Below are 20,927 nucleotides of genomic sequence, written 5' to 3' on the forward strand. Positions count from 1 at the left end.
AAAAAAAAAAAAAAAAAAAAAAAAAAAAAAAAAAAAAAAAAAAAGCTGTCTGTTCAGGTGATAATTTTATAGCCCTGGAGAAGGGAGTGGATGGCTGGCTTTGCCTTTTTTTTCAGAGAGAGATTTTAAGCAAAAATTCCCCCTGGGCTGTGCCAGGGCCTCTGGCAGGCCACTTTTTATGACAACGTGTCTGGCTGGTACAGGCTGTCCACATTAGGGCAAAACACTAGCCACCGAGCGCTTGCCTGAACCCTCCTCAGACCATCCCTGAGATGCTTTTCTTGGGATGTTTTGGGCCAGAATGGAGAAATCTCTCTAGGAAGAAAATGCTCTCCCAACCCCTGCCTGGTCTTTTTCTACTCAAGTTTGAAAAATTTCTTTCTAAGAGAAATACCTGGAATAAGTGTTCCTTTTTTTCCCCAATGGGGAAACGTTTAGTTTTGTAGTGTCGGTTCCTGTGAGGACACGGGGCTGGTCCTGCATCTTGTATTTGCAGGGTGGTCAGAGTGATTTATGCCTGTAGCTTTGGAGGTCAGCGCTGAAGCATTTGGGAGTGAGAGAACAATCCAAGTATGTTTTCCTAAGTCCTCCCCTTCGCAGATCGAGTTGTAATCTTCCCAGCCAAGCACCCATCTGAGCATCCATATTTCAGTCTCAGGGGCAGACCAGCCTCAACAGTTTGCATATTGTCAGGGTAATTAAATCAAGACTTTGGCACGGCACAAAGAGATTTCCCAGAAATCTTGGGCCCCAAAGAGAACTCGTGTCAAACAGAATCAGTTCAGCTTGCTCGAGAAAAGGAAAATTACAGGAATACTTAGAAGCGGGATCAGCACAAATCTGATGTTTTCCTAGAGCGATCGGGTCTCCGGCTCTGCCAGCAGACTGCTTTGTAGAAACAACACGGAGTTAGCGTAAAGTTTTGATGTTCGGGCAAAATGGCCCCCAGAGACATTGCTCTCTCCTGCAAGTTCTTTCAGGGGCCATTTCTGCAGATAGGCCGGCCATGTAATATGAATATAAAAGGAGCCAGGTGTGTACCAGGTGAGTTCCGGGTGTGTAGCAGGTGTGCACCGGGCCCTTTTCTAAATCTCACCAATTAAGTGAATGTTTCCACTCTCTTTGCAATATGAACATAAGCCTCGTCTTTGAGGCTCTGTTGAGGTCAAGGCCTGGAGATTGTAGCCCCATACAGACCATAACAGTTTGCAAAAGTCTTGGTGTTTAGCGGGCTATCGTGAGATGCCCTGAGCTGAGGTGGTGTGGTCCCAGTTGTTTACCCACAACTGTGGGAAGGAAGGTGAGGAGCAAGGGCTCTAAAAGGACTTTAGTTTGGAGTTCTCCCATCTGATAGTGGGGACCTGGAGCCCTGCTCCTGAGAAGACATCGCTGCTTGAAACACAATGGCTGAGGGCAGTGGACTGCACTCGGCAAGCAGCCGAAGCGGGTTGTTTGGCAGGGGAGATGGTCCAGTCAGCAAAGTCTTAATTACAACCAAGGCAGGAAGTGATTTTGTTGCCGTTCTTGCTGGCTTTAAAAGCTGCGGGCACTGCAGGGTAGAGGCCCCTGTTGCTCCATCTCTAAGGTGGGGCCCCCCCACACTGGGGGTAATTAGCGGCGCTGCAACCCGCTGCCGCCTGAGACGGCCCGGCCCGAGGAGCCAACAGGACTCTGAGATTGGTCCAGTGAGAGGGCTCAGGCGCGCAGTGTCACCAAGCCTGCTGACCCGAGTTCCATCCCTGAGTTCTACACGGGTCCACGACATCTGGGCCCCAGCACCGTCATGCTTCAACATGCCGCTCTTCGCGGCTCAGTGCCGACTACATTTCTTGAGCATCTCCAATTTTTTAATTAACCCCACGGTTTATATCAGTGCTTCTCGACTGTGTAATAATGGATTCCTTGTGAAACATCTCAGGCAGGCCATTAATTGCTTTAAAGTACAATTTAACGCACGGCTTCATGGCAGGAAGTGAGTAAGATCATAAAGACCTTTATTGCTGAAAACCACACTTAATATTTTTATGGCCCAGTTGGCCTGACAAAGTATTCTCTGTGAGTCATCCCTTCAAAGCGAGGCCCTGGAATTATGAACGACATAACAGAGGCCCATGCCCATTGCAGAAAGGCTCACGAACTCGAACTGCTCCAGCAAGACCTCTCCAGTACAATGAGATGCGTAAGAGAGAGGCTACAGAACTCTCTCGGAAGACATGCGACCAGGTTTATTTACTGTGAATCCTTCAGTCACATACACGCACATTGTGCATACACATACGTGTTCATGTGGGTGCATACGGGGGAGGCCGGGTCTGTCTCGAATGTTCCTCCTCAGGAACTACCCAGTTTGGTTTTTTGAGGCAAGAGTCTCCTCCAGGGGCCTGGGGTTCACTTCCTGCCTTTGCCTCCCCAGCACGAGTTACACGCCTAGTTTTATACATGGGTGCTGGAGACCGAGCAGAAGCTCTCAGGTGTGCACGGTAAGCGCTTTACTGGCAGAAATATCCGCCCATTGCTTGTATTTCTGATGGCTTAGCTTCTGTGCATTTTATTAGCAAAGCGAATGATCTGGAAGGTCTGGCTCCTTATAAGCGCCCGGGTGCAGAAATCTCATGGTTTGCACGGACACCACTGTCAGTGTCTCCGCTTGGTTGTATGCAGTGAAGCCCCCGGCTACTTCACCTACATCCCCTCACCTGTTATTTGAAAGCCGTTTCCTCTTTTCTTTAGATTTCAAAGGAACCAGATTCCTACATGATTTAGGTTATTCACCGAGGGGCTGTAGGTTTAGGGTACTTGGTGTTCTTTCAGAAGATCTGAGTTCAGTTCCCGGCACCTATAGAATAAGGTGGCTCACAGTTGCCTCAAACTGTTACCCTTTTCTGGTGTCTGTAGATTCCCATATGCCGTTGGGCACACCCACACACACAGACACATAAACAAAAGCAAACCGAACCTAAAATAGCTCTTTACTGAGCATGTTCTGCACCTCAGACACCGCTTAGACTCGGGTGGCTAGGTGGGGACAACGAGAGGCCTGACCCAGCGCAAGTATAATGGCGCAGGCTGTCTTCATGTTTCACATTCACAGGAGAGCTGACCCGCCAACCTTCTGTTGCTCCTCTAGAACCTTCCAAGCTTCCCAAAGCAAGCCCGTTATTAAAGCGATGTGGTGGCCATCTGGTTTTCCTCTACTGTCTACCTTCCTTACACGTGCGTGCCGTTCTGAAGGTGTACACAGCTTTTTCCTTTCCTTCATATTTCCTGAGAGAGAAAAAGTGAAAGGTCCTAAACCATCTCAAACGTGCACACTCACAGATGCCTGGAATGGAATTGCCCATCTTATCTCTCAGGTGGGCGGTGGTGGCGCACACCTTTAATCCCAGCACTCGGGAGGCAGAGGCAGGCGGATCTCTGTGAGTTCGAGACCAGCCTGGTCTACAAGAGCTAGTTCCAGGACAGGCTCCAAAGCCACAGAGAAACCCTGTCTCGAAAAAAACNAAAAAAAAAAAAAAAAAAAGAAAAAAAAAAGAGTAGCTTTGAGACGTGAGACATGAGACATGTCTTAGTATCTCAGACTGGCTTCATTCTGGGATTACAGGTGTGTGCCACCATGACTGAGGGAGAAAACATTTGACGACAAATGCCGTACCGACTTTGAGCTGGGTTTGGGCACTCATGCAATAAGCATTTAAGAATGCGCATACACCTGCAGACATGTTAACTCCACACAAAAAAGCCCAAGTGGAGGGGTTCACCCGTATTCCCCATAGCTGGTGTTAACGGCCTTGGTAGCTTGGTATGAATGCCATGGTCTCGTGACCAAGGGAGACTTTCAGGAACAACCGTGCTTGTCGCTAGGACCAAACCCTGACAAGAAGCAATGGAGGGGAGGAAGGGTTTCTTCCAGCTTCTGGTTTAAGGAAGGATGCCTTCCATCATGGTGGGTGTCTTAGCTTCCTTCTGTTGCTGTGATAAACACCAAGACCAAAGCAACTTGGGGAGGAAGGGTTATCTGCTGTACACGTTCCAACCACAAGTCATCACTGAGGAACTCTGGGCAGAAACTCAAGCAAGGCAGGAACCTGGAGACAGGAACTGGAACAGAGACCACAGGGGAACATCATTTACTGCCTTGCTCCCTATAGTTTGTTCACCTACGTTTCTTACACACCCAAGGGTCACGTGCCCAGGAGCAGTGCTACTCAAAGGGAGCTGGGCCCTCCCACAGCAAACCTTAAACAGGAAATTCCCTCACGAAGTTGCCTATAGTCCAATCTGATGGAGGCATTTTCTCGATTGACGGTCCCTCTTCCCAGATGACCCTAGCTTGTGTCTAGTTGACTAAAAACTGGCCAGCACAGTGGATAAGACATGGTGTCAGGATGGAGCAGCTGGACACGGTCAGGAAGCAGAGAGCAGTTGGGAAGTGGGGTCAAGCCATAAAACTTCAGGGTTCAGCCCCCCCCCCGCCCCCGCAGAGGCTCACTTCCTCAGCAAGGCTCCACCTCCTAAAGGATCCACACCTTCCCAAACAGCACTATAGGCTGAAGTCCAAGTTCAAACACACGAGCCCGTGGGGACATTTCACACTCAAACTGCACAAGCAGTAGCTTAGTGACGAACACCAACAGAGTTCAACAGCACTGCCCAGTGCGTCCATGTCATGGGGGCTTCAATGTCCTCATGCGCTCAGCGCCAGGCTGACTTGTGTGGAATTTTCTCCCAGCACTGTGCAGGGCACAGATGAATGATCCGCTGTAGTTCTTCTTGTAGGCTCCTCTCACTCGGTACCCACTTGAGGGTCCTTACCATCCAGCCACAAAAGCTTGTCTGTGTACCCCTGAGCACAGCCAGCAATGGTGTGTCTGTTATCTGCAGAATATTTGGGTGTGGGTTTGGCGGTCAGACTCCCCTGAATTCAAAGGCTCCTGAGAACTGGGACTTGACCGCAGGTTATTAAAAACACACACATGCCACACACCCCCTGTAGTACATATACACATTCACTCCATTGGCTAGAATAATGAAAAGATATTGTAAATAAGTCAATGTTGACAGTGATTGCCCCTAGGGGTGGGAGGACGGCAAGTCACATCTGGCCATTGCCCCAATTTCTCCCCAGGTCATGTATACAGGAATTTCCCAAGAAACCTCTCCCACTCGTTTGAACCTCTGATGGCCTCTTTCAGGAGTCCCGTGTATTTGAATTCAGCTCTGGTAGGTGACCCCCACACTCCCAGTAGTGTGTCAGGAGAGTCTTTCTTCTGCCTGGACTGGGGCTGCTGGGGAGGGTGGCTGATTGCCACTGCAGCCTGTCATCCCTGAGCTCGGTATAGGACCAGACATGTTTGGTCTGCCTCTCTGCCTCTGCCCCAGTGGCAGCTGCTCACAGAGCTGGTGGGCTGGTCACAGCGAGAGTCCTGATCGCAAGTCCTCGCTTGACTGCAGGCCAAGTGTTCCAGACAGCAGGCCTTTCACAGCTGGGGAAACCCCAGCCTGACCTGTTGGGCATGCCACACAGCCACATGTGGCCACCCTCGTGTCAACAGAACTGATAACCAAATGGGACTGCTTGGCTCGCTCTCCCCAGCGGCCTTGCCAGCCCGCTACCCTCCAAGTCCCAGTTAATAGGCAATGGTGCTCTAACCAGAAGGCAGGAGTTGAGGGTTTGTTTACCACATAGTTAAGGAGCAAATACAACTTAATCACAAGGAAAACAGCTTTTATGAGAACCATGGTGAGCCGGCAGCCTTATTAAAGTGTTCAGAAGGCTGGAACCTAGGCTTCCCTCCGATCTTGAAGCTGCCGTAGGAGAGGCGGGCAGGGACAGGTGGAGTTGGCCTGCGGTTTTGATTGTTTTGTTTGTTTGTTTATTTGTATCTGACAGGGTAAGTGGACGTCTGCCAAAGCCCCATTGTGCTCACGTGATCCTGCTGGGTCGGACTGCGGGTGAGCGTGTAGAGAAACACATGGTGAGAGAGGACTTTCCCGCGCTCTAGGAGCATCTGGTGTCTACCCATGAAAGACCCCTGTGTACACCCTTCAGAAAGGACAAAGCCAAGGGCATGCATGGACTTTGGCTACTTTGGGAGGCAGCACAGGTTGAATGTAAAGTAGCTCTTGAGTCCAGGTGAGATTATGTCTGAGAGGAGACCATATCTGAGCTGAAGCCCAGTGATGTCTCATACAGAAAAAATTCAGTAGAAGGACGTGCTGGTACGCACAGGTAACCCCCTGTTCAGCATTCAGGAGGCCGAGGTGGGAGAATCAAGGGTTCAGGTCACCTTTGTCTTAAAATAAAACCAAAAAACTAAAAAAAAGCAACAACAACAACAACAAAACCCCAAGAAGGATTCCCCAAGGTTGGGCAGTGACCCCTCAGAGACCTAGTTTACCAAGAGGCTTTTGGGCTGAAAATTGTGAGTGGGCATTGTACTGGGAATATTCGATTTTTTAAAAGGAGGTATATATTTTATTCAACACATTTTAAGATGTTGGATATTTATAAATAGAAATTAAGCCCGTCCCTTAGATTTAGAATTGAATCCATGAAAATGTAATATAAATGCTCAGAAGGGAACATGGAGGGGAGAGCTTGACAACACTGTGACTTTCCCCTGCATCCTTGGCAACACTGTGGCTGTCCTGGCATCCTTGACAACACTGTGACTATCTTGGTATCCTTGACAACACTGTGACTTTCCCCTGCATCCTTGGCAACACTGTGGCTGTCCTGGCATCCTTGGCAACACTGTGACTTTCCCCTGCATCCTTGGCAACACTGTGGCTGTCCTGGCATCCTTGGCAACACTGTGGCTGTCCTGGCATCCTTGGCAACACTGTGACTTTCCCCTGCATCCTTGGCAACACTGTGGCTGTCCTGGCATCCTTGGCAACACTGTGGCTTTCCTGGAATCCATCTCCTCCTATCACGACCTCACCTTTACTCATCTAATCTCCTACTTATAAATTACCACAGTTAGTTTTGGTTATCAGCTTGCCTGACTGAGAGACACATACCTAGAACACTGGTCATGTCCACTTTTCATGTGTTCACAGGGGCCTTTCCAGAGGTGGTTGGCGTGTGATTCAATGACCAAGGGGAAGAGATCTAGTAGGAATGTGGATGGAAACATGACATAGGCTGAGGCCCCAAGGGGAGCAACCAACTGGGCTGGGAGGCAGGGAGGGGGAAGGCCCTCAGCAGGCATACTTGCTCTTCCCCATGGACTTCAGAGTCTTCAGCCTCTGAGAGTGGACTGGTACCAGCCATAGACACATCTTTCTCCAGCTGCTGAGAATCATCAGGGTGGTCTAGGTTGATGTGGGAAGGTCATATGTCAATCTGTTGATTTCATTGGTTAATAAAGAAACTGCCTTGGCCCATTTGATAGGCCAGCCCTGAGGTGGGTAGAGTAGACAGAACAGAATGCTAGGAAGAAGGGAAGTGATCCAGACGCCATGCCTCTCCTCTCTGGTCAGATGCGATGGAGCAAGCCACGAGCTCAGACATGCTGAATCTTTCCTGGTAAGACACCATCTCGTGGTGCTACAAAGATTACTAAATATGGGTTGGGCAAGATATGAGAGTTAGCCAAGAAGAGGCTAGATATAATGGGCCAGGCAGTGTTTAAAAGAGTACAACTTGTGTGTTGTTATTTCAGGGCATAAGCTAGCCAGGCGGCCAGGAGCCGGGTGGCAGGAACACTGCCCGCCGCTCCTTCTACACTAGGTGAGGAAAGAAGGATAGTACTTAAATACTTGACAAGAAGCAATTAAGGTAGGAAAGGTTTGTTTTAGCTTGCAGATTGCGGGTGCAGTCTGTCTTGGTGGGGAAGGCACGGTGGCTGGTGTGGGAGGCAGCTGGCTGGTCACATTGTGTTCATGATGGATGGGAAGCAGGCTATGGATAGGACATGGGTCTGTGGCTGTAAGACCTCTAAACCTGCTCCCAGTGACCCTCTTTCTTCCAGCGAGGGTTTATATCCTTTCTAAACAGTGCCCCCAAACCAAGTGTTCAAAGATGTGAGCCTGTAACAGAGAATCTTACTGTTTTTCCCACTAAAATATATTTTATTTTTAATGATGTGTATGCATGTGTCTGTGTGTGAGTCACGAGTGCTGTGCTCACAGCAGCCAGAAGAGGATGTAGACCTCCAGGGATAACAGGCTGAAGCATGATTAATAAAAGCTCAGAGAGAGAAATTGGGGTTCAACCTGAAGATCCAAAAAGCAAAGCAGCCAGCTACAGTCTCTTACCTTGATCTCAGTCCAAAATGGCTATCCTTTCTCCAGGAATCCTCGGAATGAGACTGTGAGTGAGAACTTTATAATCCTCTCTAGTTCTGGGATTAAAGGCGTGCACCACTACCACCTGGTTTCTATGGCAACTAGTGTGGCTACTGGGATTAAAGGTGTGTGTTACCACTGCCTGGCTGTAAGGTTGATCCATGGGGCTGTTTTACTCTCCTGATTCCCAGGCAAGCTTTATTTATTAAAATACAATTGAGATGCCATTAAACAGGCATTGTAAGCCACCTGATGTGGGTGCTGGGAACTGAACTCTGGGCCATTGCAAGGGCAGCTAGCACTCTTAATTGCTGAGCTGTCTCCTTAGCTCTTTTCCTAAATTCTTGAGTGTGGATTAGACAATATAGTTGACCTGGCAGGAGAGGTATTTTCAAACCGAAGAAAAAAAGCATCTTAAGAAAAAAAAAATCACAGAGAAAAGACAGATATTTTGAGAGGAGACCATCTTTGCGGAAAATCTGTCATGTAGCCTCGAATATTGTATAAGGAACACTTTTATTCTTTGACATGGGGGGCCCCTTGAAAGACTTGGGGTGAGAAATTATAAAGTGAAATGCTTGTTTTAGGAAACATAATCTAAGCTGTTGGGCATGATCTAAGGTATAGGGTAGGTTGTTATTAGTGACTTCTGTTTAACATATTTTATGCTTATTAAAGATTTATTTTTATTTATGTTTATGTGTGTGTTGTGTTTGCACTATGGGTGTGCAGGTACTCTCAGAGGCCAGCTAGATTCTTTTTGAAAGTTTTGTAACTATATTTATGTACAGAAAACTCAGCAGTACATTTAACCCAGTTTAGTGGCGAGTTCTTTGGCCTTTGCCTTTTCCAGCTTGGCAATTCAAGCCACAGATTTAGGACCTAGGACGTTGCTTCCCTAGTGGCGGCGGATCTCGTTGTATCTGTCGTTGTAATTGGTCCTAATAGCTTCCACCAGCTTGGCCAGAGCACCCTTGTCTTCCGAGTTAACCTGTGTGAAGGCAACAGTGGTGCACGTCTTCCTATGGACCAGCCGCCCCAGTCTGGCCTTTCCCTTGATGATGCAGTAGCGGACCCTCATCTTCCGACACAGAGCAGGCAGGAAGACCACCAGCTCAATGGGGTCTACGTCATGGGCAATCACCACCAGCTGAGCCTTCTTGTTCTCTACCAAAGTGGTGACTGTATTGACGCCCGCTCGAAGGTGGTCTCTTAGTCGGGACACCCCCTTTGCCGGCAGCTTTCTTCTCAGCACGGGCCAGCAGCCTCTGCTTCTTCTCCTGCTTGGTCTCTGGCCTGTACTTGCGGGCAAGTTTAAGCAACTGGGTAGCTGTTTGCCGGTCCAGGGCCTGGGTGAACTGGTTAATGGCAGGAGGAACTTTGAGCCGCTTGTAGAGGATGGCCCTCTGCCGCTGCAGCCTAATGTAGCGGGGCCATTTGACGAAGCGCGTGAGATCTCTCTTGGGCTGGATGTCCTGCCCAATGCCGAAGTTCTTAGGCCTCTTCTCAAACAAAGGATTCACCATCTTCTTCGCCTCCTGCTTCTTCACGAAGGCGGGGGCCGGGGCCACCTTCTTCCCCTTGGCCTTCTTTCCCTTGGGTATCTTGCCGGGCTGGAGGAGAGAGAGCGAGGCCAGCTAGATTTACAGGCAGCTGCGAGCTTCCTGATGTAGGCACTGGAAACCAAACTCCTTCAGAAGAGCAGCAACTGTTTGTAATCACTGAGCCGTCTCTTGAATTCCCCCTTTGTTTTGAGTAATTCCTTTCCTAGACAATCGTTTTTTATTTTTAATTTTTTTTTTCTGTTATAGCCCACACCTTTCCTCCTCAAATCCTTATTTCCTATTCTTTGAAAGATCTGGAGAAGTTACTGGAATTTCTATCTGATTCATTCCAGGTTTACTGAGAGCTGGATTCGAGGCTCCACGGAAGCTCCTGACCTTCAGCGACGGCACAGCCAGGGAGGTGGCTGCCTAGATACTGCAGGGCAGTGATGGGAATTCCTACCAGATGCGCGAATGCTTCGTTGTTAATCCCAAGATTATTGTAGACTATGTCGGGATAGTCTACAATAGCAGGGATGGGACTGTGGTTCAGTTATCATGTAGTGTGTTAATAACAACACACAAACTGTATTCATTTAAGAACTGCTTGGCCTGAACTCTAGCCCTTACAGGCTAATTCTCGCACCTGGACTAGCCCATTTCTAATGATGTGTGTAAGCATCCCAAGGTGCGCTTACCGGGAAGATTCTAGCCAAAGTCCATCGTGGTGTCTCTGCTCCAGAGAGCAGAGCTCTTGGGTCTACCCGGGAGAGCTGAGCATGGCTTCTCTCAGGAAGCAGAGCAGAGTCTGACCTCACTTCCTCTTCCGCCCAGNGCATGGCTTCTCTCAGGAAGCAAAGCAGAGTCTGACTTCACTTCCTCTTCCGCCCAGAATTCTATTCTGTTTACTCCTCCCATCTATGTTCCAAGCTGAGGCCAAGCAGTTGGTTTATTATAACTTAACCAATGAAATCAACAGATTGATATACGACACTCCTACATCAGCTTATCTTATTTTTATGTATACTCGTGTGCTTGTGTGAGTTCCTGAGCCCCTTGGCTACAGGTGTCCCAGAGGCCAGAAGAGGGCATCCGAGCTCAAGGACCTGAAGTTACAGGCAGTTGAGAGCTACCATGTGGGTGCTGGCTAACAGAATACAGCTCTCCCACAAGAGTAGTGACCTCTGAGCCACCTCTCCATACCTAATTAATGTATTTATTTTGGGCTAAAGTCAACATTACTTTTGACTTCTTATACCTAACTACTCTTGTAGGCAAAACTTTCTGTCCCATAGCCATTCAGTCCCAAACAAACATACAGAGACTTACATTAATTATAAACTGGTTGGCCTATTGTTCAGGCTTATTATTAACTACCTCTTGTAACTAAATCAACCCATAATTCTTATCTATGTTTAGCCACGTGGCTTGGTACCTTTTCTCAGTAAGGCATTCTCCATCTTCTTCTTCTGCATCGTCTGAAGACTGTGTCTCTGTCTTTCTTCTTCTTCCCAGAATTCTCCTAGTCTGGTTGCCCGGCCCCATACTTCCTGCCTGGCTACTGGCCAATCACCATCTTATTAGACCAATATGGGTGATAAATCTTTACAGCACACAACAGCATTATCCCACGGCAGACCCTGGTGGTATCGCCTCTGGATTCAACAATTTCCTTCTGGAGGAATCAGGGAGAGATGGGAGACTCATGAAGCTCTGCTGATAGAAGCATTAAACAGTTGCTAGGAGAGCGGGGTCCTTAGGCGGAGCTACCTACAAGCTGTGCAAAGATAAGCAGGAAACTCAGGGACACAGCTCTCATGAGCCCCTCATGCTACTGTGCTGTCTCAGTTAGGGTTTACTATAGCCGTGAAGAGACACCACGACCACGGCAGCTCTTGCAAAGAAAACATTTAGTTGGCGTGGCTTGCTTACAGCTTTAGAGGTTCAGTCCATTCTCATCATGGAGGGAGCTCGGTGAGGAGCAGACAGACATGACAGTAGAGCTGAGAGTCCTATGTCTTGACTCAGAGGGAACAGGAAGTCAACTGAGTGCCACAGAGTGAAGCTTGGGAAAAGAGACAGACCTCAAAGTCCGCCCCCACAGTGACACCCTTCCTCCAATGAGGCAATACCTTCTGATAGTGCCACTCCCTTTAGGGGCCATTTTCTTTCAAACCACCACAAGTGACTTTTTCCTAATGTAGCCGCCCAAGACTCCCATATGCCTCTAAATAACCACCTATCATCTATGGTTCTCTGAGAAGCTCAGTAAACTCACTGGTTCACTAAGGTAGGCTTGGTTGGTCTGTGGTTGGTTCCCCATTTATGGTAAACAGACATTTGTCCATTTCTTCCAGGAGAAAAGAATCACACGACACTGGTTGATCGAGTGAGGGGTCACCATACGTCCCAGGGGAATTAGCATAGGGGATTCATGCTTGAACTAAAAGCTGTGAGGAAACTTAGCTCGAGTATAAGCGGTGTGTACAGATTTTATTCCTGTTGCTCTGACCAAAAGCTACTAGGGGAGTTGGGGGAGAGAATTTATTGGGCTTACACTTCCATGGTCATAGTCCATCACCAAGGGAAGTCAGGGAAGGAACTCAAGAAAGAACCTGAAAGAAGGAACCGTGGAAGAGTGCTGCTTGCTGGCTTGTTCACAGGTTTATGCTAACTAGCTTTCTTGCTCATTTCTTATACAATCCCAGGACCATTTGCCCAGGGAATGGTAACACCCACAGTGCACTGGCTCTTCTTACATCACTTAGCAATCAAGACAATTTCCCACAGACACGTCCACAGGTCAATATGATTTGGACAGTCCCTTAACTGAGTCTCCCTGCTCAGATGAGTCTAAGCTGTGTCAAGTTGATAGTTAAAGCTAATTAGGATAGCTCTCATGAGAAATACAGAATTGACTGATTATATTGTGATTTGTAATAAATAATCTGAGACAAAGCACACAAGGAATATTGCTGTCGTAGAATAAGACCAAGAACCCGAGAACCTCAAGAACCACAGGATTGGAAGGTTGCTGGTAGAGGCTCCGATCAGCTTGATGGAAAATGTGAATGTCACGTTCTTGAATTACTGGCCTAGAACCCACAGCCTGAAATCCAGGGAGTTTTTATGTGTTTGTTGAATAGTGACTGCAAATCAAACAGTTTTATAAGGCACATTGCCAAATTACAGCATTAGTTGAAGTTGAAACTTTGGAAGGTTCCTTATTTGATAAACAGGTGTTTCTGATTACTGAGAACAGTAGGATCCAGGAACTGAAAAAGAAATCAGGAGAGATTAAATGTCTAACCTCAACTAAATTCCATTTGTTAGCTACGGTAGGTCAAATAATACTCCAAAGTTGCCTGTGCCCTAATTCCTGGAACCTGAAGGGACTTTGGTAATGCGACTAAGGTTGAGGACCTTGAGGTGGGGAGAGAATGCACTCAATTATGCAGGAGGCCCAGTTTGACCCTGTGGGTTCTTAAAGAGAAACTGTCACTTTAGAGGAAAGTTAGAGACGACGTACTGTTGGCCCTGAAGACGGAGGACATAGTTACACACAAGGAATGGACCTGGTACTCTAGAAGTTGGAAGAGGCAAGGGAGACCCTTTCCTCAAGAGCTCCTGACAAAGGGCCTAAGAAATTTGGCATAAACCTTCCTTCCTTCCTTCCTTCCTTCCTTCCTTCCTTCCTTCCTTCCTTCCTTCCTTCCTTTCTTCCTTCCTTCCTTCTCTCCCTCCTTCCCTCCCTCCCTCCCTTCCTTCCTCTCTCTCTCTGTCTTTTGAATTTTTCTCTATGTAACAGATCTGGCTGTCCTAGGACTTGCTTTGTAGACCAGGCTGGCCTCGAACACACAGAGATCTACTTACCTCTGCCTCCCAAGTGCTGGAGTTAAAGGCATGCACCACCACCACCCTACTATAAATCATGATTTCTTGACCATGTAAATTCTCCTTTGTGAAACAGGCTCAGACAAGCTCCAGTGTTCTGACAGGGACCAATGCCTCAGCATGGGCAGTTTGCAGTGGTCTGAACCACACTGTATGAAGTGACATTACTCTCAGAGAGAAGCATCTAAAAGCTGTCCATCCTCAAATGGAGGCTTTAAAGGCAGGAATCAGTTTGAATAGGTCCTGAAGACATGTAGGAATAGAAATCAGTAGGGCTTCACTTTTATTAGGGTTTGCCCCTGTCCCATGACAACCACTCTTGGTCTTCATCTGTGATCTCCCATGGAGTCTCCAGGTGTCAGTCAGGTGACTCTGAAAGAACTGTTTTACATCTGGTTTTGGGTGACTTTGTCAGTATGCTGGCATTGGGCAGAAGTACAGTGTCGTGGCATTGCAGATCCCTGAAATTTTGAATGAGAGTGGATAAGAGAAATGCCAACACCTTCCTTGGAGGCAGAGAGGTGAAGGGTGTTCTTCATCAGTTTGTTTGGAAAGACAGATGGTTTAAGGGAATAGTTATCCAAATCCTGAAGGCCCAGGATCCAGCCGGTGATCAAGACCAGATGGAATGATAAATAGCTTTACCTGGACCAAGGTAGAGAGAGGGAAGTGGAAATACAGACTAACCATCAGAGCACACAGTAGATTTCGTTACCCTGCAGGACATTGTAGAAGTCAGATAGACACCTCTGGGCAATCAAGTCTTAGGAAAACTAAGTGGTCACCAGGTATTTTTCTGCCAAGAGATCAGTACCTTACCTGTCCTTCCTGAGACTTGGCCAAGCTCTATGAGAGTGTCCTTCCCGAAACTTGGCCATGCTCTATGACAGTGTCCTTCCCGAGACTTGGCCATGCTCTATGAGAGTGTCTGTCCTGAGACTTGGCCATGTTCTATGAGAGTGTCTTTCCCGAGACTTGGCCGTGCTCTATGGGAGTGTCCTTCCTGAGACTTGGCCATGTTCTATAAGAGCATCCTTCCTGAGACTTGGCCATGCTCTAGGAGAGTGTCTTTCCCGAGACTTGGCCATGCTCTATGAGAGCGTCTGTCCTGAGACTTGGCCATGCCCTATCTATAGACGCTCACAGGACAGCAAGAGAAGTTGTGATGAGCTTGCTGGAGAACCTGCAATCTGATAAGGGACAAAATAAAGTGATAATCTGGAGCTTCAGGAACAGGGGGAAACTAAGGCCCTTTGAGCTGTGACTCAGGGTGCCTGCTGTTTTCTAACCAGTATGGAAGTGTTTCTTTATCCAGGCTTACTGGAGTGTAATGGTTGAGAAGCAGCTCTGGAGAAGATTGTGACTGGAACCCTTTGAACAGAGCCAAGGTGTCTGTTATGATGAGGAAAGTCTCTTTGCAAACAGAGGAACCCAATGATTAGAGCTGGGGCCATGTCAACTTCCTTTTTTTTTTTTATCTCCCCTGCTGCTAGTCTGATGGTCTCATGAACTAAACTATCAGGGAGGCAGTGATGGAGGCTGTGGGTTGATCATGAATTCAACCAAATGGTCTTTCCTTCTCAGGCAGACCTGGCTGGGTCTTATGGCTGCTGAGGTCACCAGCAGTAGAAACTAGTAGCTTTGAGATTGAGATGAGAGCTGCTAACCGAGAATTATATTTGATCCTGAAGTTGTTCAGGGCTCTCGCTTGTTGTGAAAATTACTTTAACTATGTAAAGATGTGTTACATTTGTTTATGCAGAATTTGTTTAATTATGAAAAGATGTGTTGCTGTTTCACCTTGCCTGCCTAAGGCACCTGATTGGTCTAATAAACTAAATGGCCTGTAGCTAGGTGGGGGAGGCATAGGCAAAGCTGGTGGGCAGAGATAATAAGTAGGAGGAGAAATCTAGGCTCAAGAGAAGAAAGGGATGAAGGGGGAAAAAACGAAGGAGAAAGAGAGGGACACGCTCAGGGCAGGGCAGGCAGCTGCTAGCCAGCAGACGTGGAGAAGCAGAGAGAGTAAGATATACAGAAGGAAAGAAAAGTCAAAAGCCCCAAGGCAAACGTAGATGAAGAGAAACAGGTTAAATGATGATGTGGGAGTGTCATATATCAATCTGTTGATTTCATTGGTTAAGCAATAAAGAAACTCCTTGGCCCTGATAGGTTAAAACATAGGTGGGAGGAGTAAACAGAATAGGATGCTGGGAGAAAGAGGAAGTGAGCTCAGACCCGACAGCTCTGCTGTCTGGAGCAGAGACGCCAGGCTCCGCTCTCCCAGGCAGCTCCGACCCAGGATGGACGTAGGCTAGAATCTTCCCAGTAAGCGCACCTTGGGGTGCTTACACACATTATTAGAAATGGGCTAGTCCAGGTGCGAGAATTAGCCTAGAAGAGGCTAGATAGAAATGTGCCAAGCAGTGCTTAAATGAATACAGTTTGTGTGTTGTTATTTCGGGCATAAGCTAGCCAGACGACCAGGAGTCAGGGTGCTGGGGACACAGCCCCGCCGCTCCTATTACTACAAAATGAAGTTAAAAGAGTGAACCAGAAACGAGCCTAAGCTCGGCAGGCATTTATCACCAATAAGAAGTCTCCTTGTTATGATTTGGGAGCTGGTTAGTGACTCAGAAGAAAACGCCTGATGCACTTGCCTGGTGCACTAAGATTTCAAGCAGGCCCAGGGGTGTCTATTGGCTCCTGTTGTGTGAAGAGACTCTGTTCTGGTGAGAGCTGGGTCTGACTTGGAACTATCAGGTCCTAGGAGTGAACCTAGTGCCTTGCTTGTGTCTTTTGCTCAGGGTCTGATAGTTCTGTGGAAAAGTCCAAGTAAGTGTAGTGTCCACTGAGAGTCACTGCATGTTATTGCTAAAACAGAACCTACAGATATGGCTCAAACAGAACCCAAAATAGAAGGGATCATGCCTGTAATTCCAGTCCTTGGGAGGCTAAGGTAGGAGGCTTGCCATGAGTTCAAGGCTAGGCTGGGCTATCGAGACAAGATCTCAATAAAACAAAACAACAAAGAAAAGAACGTTGAATCAAAGCGGAGACAGAGCCCATGGTGGAGCTCAGCATTGGCGTGAACAAAGTTGTCAGGAGTCCTGTTCAACTGCTAAGAACTGAGGTTGGGGAGGTTAGAGCTCTGACTGCTCCTGCAGAGGACCCAGGTTCAATTCCCAGCACCTGCATGGTGGCTTATAGACATCTGTAATTCCAGCTTCAGGGAACCTGACATCCTTTTCTGAACTCAGCTACTGCATTTCCCATCTTGCACAGACATGCAAGCGAAACCCTCACGCACAACGCAAGATGAAATACAAGGGTGAACTTCACTTTGACAGATGGAGGGAGACAGTACAGCAGAGGGTAACTGGCCTCATTGGGAACAAGGTTCCCTGGAAGTTTCTGACTGGAATGTGTAGATGAATGTTTCTGTCACTGACTGAGTTGGTGGAGACGAGAGGTAGAAACCGATTTGAGAGAAAAAGTGTTTAAGGTGTGCTGAGCAGGAGATGCTCTCCGCCGAGCAGAAATGGTGTCTGTGAAGCACTGGGAAACATGAATCTTTTTGAGTCAAGGATTCAACTAAGTGGTCTATGTTGAAAAAAAGGTGATTTGGAAGTTGTCAGGAAGCTAAGTAGAGACCAAGTTGAGTGTGGTGTCTCATACTTGTAGTCTTAGCACTTCAGAGACTAAGGCAGGAGGATGGCTGCCAGTTTGAAGTCAGCCTGGACTGTATGGTGAGCTTCAGCTCAGCCTGGTCTACAGAGTGAGGGCAAGTCTCAAAACAACAGTGACCAGAACAATGATGGCAGAATAAACCAACCAACCAACCACCAAGCAAGTAGAAATCACTGTCGAGAAGAATGAGAAAATTAGAAACTCCTTATAGGACTTTTCTGGTAAGCTTTTCCAACTTGACATAAGCCAGAGTCATCTGGGAAGAGGACCATCAATTGAGGAGTGCCCTCCATCAGATTAACCCATAGGTAAGTCTGTGCGGGCATCTTTCTCGGTTAGTGACTAGTGTGAGAAGGCCTAGCCCACGGTGGTGTTGCCACTCCTGGGCTGGTGGTCTTGGGAGGTCTGAGAAAGGTGGCTGAATGTGAGCCTAGCGAACAGGCCAGTAAGCAGTGTTTCTACACGGTGTCTGCTTCAGGCCCTGTCTTGACTTCCCTTCATGATAGTAAGCTGTAAGATGAAATGAATCCTATAGTTCCTAAGTTGCATTTGGCTATGATGTTTTTCATAGCGCTAGAAGGCACACTAGTCTGGGTTTGTTCCGAGACAGGACACACTTACTGGTTAGACTTCGTTGCAGACTTCTGGGTGCTCTGCGGCCCTTCTACACATACTTGCCTCTCAGCGCATCTCCTCGACACTCTCTGGTACAGCACATGGCATTCATTGAGGCAGAGACTGTGCGCCTCCCTGTGTGTGCATGGGAGGAGGCTAGGAGAACCAGAGGTAGAATCTCCTGAGCACGCTAGAGCCCCACCGATGAATTCTGTCCTTCCCAGGACTGACGTGTGACCCAACTTGTTCATTCTCACCCCCAGCTCCTCCCAGTCCCTCCCAAATAAACAACCCAGATGGTTGCCTTGTAATCTGCTTCGAGGTGAATCTACGTTAAGCCAGCTTTCTTGTTCATCCATTTGAAATGTACAAACTGCTTCTATCTTTTCTCTGATTCAGAAGACACCAAGGGCTAGAGACACCTGCAGAAAAAGTCCCTTCTCTGTGTGCCTGGAGTCAGGTGTAACAATAAGTGTATTTTGTATTTACTAATCTTCCCTTTGCAGGACTTCAAAGTGCTCCTTGTATGTTCCCCCTGGGCACATGCAGGGCCGGCATCTAACAGAGAAGTCAATTATATGAACTGTAAATTACATGAGATGAAGCTTCAAGGCCATTCTGTTTCTAGCTCCTCAGTGGCCTCGCCCTGTTCTCTGAGCTTCTGAGCACAGGTCCCTCTCTCCAACCATTCCTGTTCTCTCCAGTCTTCTTCCCATAGTTGCTCATCCTTAATCTCTCGGTTGAAGGGATAGTGAGTCCTATATTCATACGGCATTGTTTCCCCAGTGATGGAGGTGGGTCTTATATCTATCTGTTTATTTCATTGGTTAAATAAAGAAACTGCCTTGGCCCCGATAGAACAGAAAATTAAGTAGGCAGAGTAGACAGAACAGAATGCTGGGAGAAAGAAGCCGAGTCAGTCAGTTGCCATGATTCTCCTACTCCAGACAGATGCAGGTTAAGATCTTTCCTGGTAAGCCACCTTGTGGTGTTACAGAGATTATTAGAAGTGGGTTAGATCAATATGTAAGAGTTAGCCAATAAGAGGCTGGAACCAATGGGTTAGGCAGTGATTAAAAGAATACAGTTCCTGTGTAATTATTTCGGGTAAAGCTAGCCGTGTGGAGCTGGTTGGCCAGAAGCGGCCTGCTGCTCCTCACTACACCCCATAAATGTTGGCATTTTTAAAGGTTCACAAGAGCAGAGAAATCCCCCAGATGAAAGCCAGTAGTAACAAACCTTCAGTTGTGTGAGGGCTTTGGTCAAAGTCTCAGGCCCTTTGTTCTTCTGTATGACTTCCGGTTGACGGTGCTGGACTTTCAAGAGGGAGAATGGAGAAGGTTTGGGAAGCACCTGCCAGTCCTGTGTCAGAGACATTTAAAAAGCAAACCCAGGGAGCTGGAGAAAAGACTCAGTAAAGAGCCTATTGTGCAAGCATGAGGACCCTGGTTCTGATCCCAGTGCCCACTGCATGAGTCAGCATGGAGACCATTCTCCATAATCCTGGTGGGTGGGGAGACAGACAGGCGGCTCCCCAAGCTCCCTGACTAGCTAGCTGGTCAGCTCAGGGCTTGATGGGGGACCTTGTCTCAAAGAGTGAGCTGAAGGGGGATAGAAGAAGATACCCAGCGTTGGTGTGTCTTCTGACACACACACACACACACACACACACACACACACACACACACACACACACGGGGGGATAGAATCTAATTTGTTGGAATTTTGTGCAGCACATTCCCAACACTTGATTATCCAGTGAGTCAAATATATGTATTTCAATTAAGCTTCATAGAGAAGAGTGGTCCCATCCTTGTCTGCTCAAGTGTATCTCATGACTCTCTATGGGTATCTGAAACTGGAAGTTAGCATCAAATGCAATGTAGCCTTCCTTCCTTCCTTCCTTCCTTCCTTCCTTCCTTCCTTCCTTCCTTCCTTCCTTCCTTCCTTCCTTCCTTCCTCTCTCTCTCTTTGTCTATTTATTTATTGAGACAGGGTATCTCTCTCTCTCTGTCTATCTATCTATCTATCTATCTATCTATCTATCTATCTATCTATCTATTATCTATCTATCTATCTATCTATCTCTCTATCTCTCTATCTTCTATCTCTCGTGTATCACTATGTAGATCAGGCTGACCTTGGGACTCACAGAGATCCAACTGACAGATGATTTTTTTTCTAAATCCATACCCAAATGATGTGCCTTTTCCATGTTAATTAGGCATTAAATGTGCACCGTGGCTGTGCCTTTGGCAGTCTGAGGCGTGATGGCAAAACTACCATGAATCTCTTTTTCTTCGCAGATTTGTTAAGTCATCGTCTGTCCATCTTACTCAAGAGCTTTTACCTTTTCCACTAAGCGAGGCCCTGCCCAACTTACCCCAAGCATGTCTGAACTGCCTACCACTCTCTCTGTGCTCCGGGGCCATGATCACTAGGATGCGGGTACCACCACAGCTGGTCTGCTCACCAAGGTGGTCACTGGGAGACTAAAGGCAGGCAGGACCTCATCACAGATGCTGCTGAACACCCACGAACTGTTTACCTCCGGAATGTTCTATCTACTGTCTTTGGACTGTGGCTGACCACTGAGGCTGGGGAGGGTGTGGTCAGGAAGAAGTGTGCACACGGCAGGGAAGCGTGCAGAGCATAAAGGAGATGCACAGGCTGGGGATGGTGCATGTCTTCACAGAGCTTTTGAACGGGATTTTCACTTCAGGTCTTAGCTGAGGAATTATGATATCTCATTTTTAAATGGGCCCCAAAGTCTGTCTGTAAGATATAGGGCTTGGGGTCTGCTGGGAGTGAGGATGCTCTACCTGGAATAAGGGAGACACTCTGCTTCCTCTTAGGAGGGCTTCCAATGGCATGTCTGGCCCTGGATTTTGAAGT

At 47.6% G+C, this 20,927-nt stretch overlaps 1 pseudogene; it reads right to left on the reverse strand.

Moving 5' to 3' along the window:
• Nucleotides 1–9,100: 9,100 nt before the first annotated feature.
• The window catches only part of LOC126515233 (60S ribosomal protein L7a-like), a 45,176-nt pseudogene continuing 33,349 nt past the window's right edge, over nucleotides 9,101–20,927 (reverse strand).

This window comes from Alexandromys fortis, unplaced genomic scaffold (genome assembly GCF_014885135.2).
Source record: "Alexandromys fortis isolate MF-2015 unplaced genomic scaffold, M_Fortis_MF-2015_v1.1 scaffold_153, whole genome shotgun sequence".
NCBI lineage: Eukaryota > Metazoa > Chordata > Mammalia > Rodentia > Cricetidae > Alexandromys > Alexandromys fortis.